Consider the following 2,363-nt stretch of genomic DNA (forward strand, 5'->3'; position numbering starts at 1 on the left):
GAAGAAAGTCTAAAGTAATGAGAAGTAGCAGAAATGAGAACAGCGAGAAACTTAACATCAGAACTGGTGGTCTCGAAGTAGCTGGACTTAAAGAATTCTACTACCTAGACAGTAAAAAAACCAATGACGGACGGATCAAGGAGGACATCAAAAGCAGACTAGTACCAGCAAAAAGGGCATTCCTGGTCAAGATAAGTCTATTAGTACCAAACAGAGGTCTTAATTTGAGGAAGAAATTTCTGAGAATGTACGCATGGAGCACAGCATGGGCGGTGGGAAAACTGGAACAGACAAGAATCGAGGCATATGAGATGTGGTGCTACAGACGAACGTTGGAAATTAGGTGGACTGATAAGGTAAGGAATGTGGAGGTTCTACGCTGAATTGGAGAGCAAAGGAATATTTGGAGAACACTGACAAGGAAATAGGACAGGATGGCTTTGTTCAAATGGCTCTGAGCACTATGGGACTCAACTTCTGAGGTCATCAGTCCCCTAGAACTTAGAACTACTTAAACCTAACTAACCTAAGGACATCACACACACCCATGCCGGAGGCAGGATTCGAACCTGCGATCGCAGCAGTCTCTCACTTCCAGGCTGTAGCGCCTAGAACCGCACGGCCACTCCGGCCGGCTGGGACAGGATGATAGGATACTGTTAAGACATCAGCGAATTGGTACTAGACGGTGCTGTAGAGAGCAAAAACTGCAGAGGTAGGCAGACATTGGGATACATTTAGCAAGTAATTGAGGACGTAGGTTGCAAGTGCTATTCTGAGATGAAGATGTTGGCACAGGAGAGGAATTGATGGCGGGCAGCATCAAACCAGTCTGAAGGTTTGATCAGTATGCAAGTCGTATATAGACAGTCATTTTTCCTTCCCTCTAAAGGCAAGCGGAAGAGGCAGGGAAACGACTAGTTACGGTACAGGATACCCTCCGCCACGCACCGTACGGTGGCTTGCGGAGTATATATGCAGATGCAGATTATATTAATGGAAGAATGGTATAAGCGAACTTTTAAGGTAATCCAGTTTTTTTTTTTACATTAGTACCTGTGTAGCTTCTGATTGTTAGAACATTGCCTATGGCTGAAGTTTAGTGCATAAATTTTATTATGCAATGTACGGTATTGTCTTAAAGTTGGAACAAGTATCAAGGAAGGCATTTGTACAGAGGAGAGTTATTAAGAAATATTCTTCCTAACGTGTCTAGGTGTCAGAACTTTATGTACAGGTGTATTCTTGTCATGGCTTAATAAAGCGTAGTTAAATTTGGAATCTTTATTCTCATCTATCAGTCGTTAAGATTATTTCTCACTGTTCAGTTTAGTTTCCTGACTGTTTGCACACTCGAAATGCACGCTGAGAAGCATATTATGAAAACTGGTAAGATACTACCTTGCACTGCACATCGAAAGTACGGCGAAGGAAATGTGATTGTTGACAGTCACATAGTTATTGTTAATAGCAACAAGTTCGCGTCCACTGTAAAGGCACAGTGACTGTCGGAGTATATTTGTGAAAACAACATCTTATTAGATCAGATGCTTAATACCTGTAGAAGATTTCACTAAAGTGCTATGTTGTGAATTTTCAAGCAGTTTTATCAGAAGGTTGGCTCTGAGCACTATGGGACTTAACTACTGAGGTCATCAGTCCCCTAGAACTTAGAACTACTTAAACCTAATTAACCCACGGACATCACACACATCCATGCCGGAGGCAGGATTCGAACCTGCGACTGTAGCAGTCTCGCGGTTCCAGACTGTAGCGCCTAGATCCGCATGGCCACTCGGGTCGGCTATCAGAAGGTCAGATGCATTAATGTTTATGTTCATTTGCTGTGTAATTACAATAACAATGGCGGTACAGTGATTGTTTGCAAGACCAAAAATAAAGGTTAGCAATATTTAGGACTAGGATTTTAATCTGGGTGAGTTTGTTTTGCAGTCAGATGGCATATATAAATTTCACTGAACACGGTTTACATTCTCGGAGCCGAATTGTTTGATGTACCGGCTACTCTGAATTTCGCATCGTGTAGCGTGAGCTCCATGTATTTCCTTTCAAAATAGTTCTGTTGCCCTGCACTGTGATTTACATATTTCCAAATCAAAATAAGTTTTACCCATTACTCAGATACCAGTTTGACACTTACGAACGCGAGTTTAAAAATAGGAAAGAAACTTTGTTACGGTAGGAGCATTTTTCAGTGTGGAGGAACTGGGTGCGCACAGCTGCCTGCGTGTCGGCTCCGCCCGGCAGTGATTGGGTGGCTGCGGCCGGGCAAGGCAGCTGGTGTGCGCCGTGCAGCTGCTGCCGGGCGGGGGGGGGGGGGGGGGGGGGCGCTCTGCTCAGTG

The sequence above is a fragment of the Schistocerca cancellata genome, chromosome 5 (genome assembly GCF_023864275.1).
Source record: "Schistocerca cancellata isolate TAMUIC-IGC-003103 chromosome 5, iqSchCanc2.1, whole genome shotgun sequence".
NCBI classification, from domain to species: domain Eukaryota; kingdom Metazoa; phylum Arthropoda; class Insecta; order Orthoptera; family Acrididae; genus Schistocerca; species Schistocerca cancellata.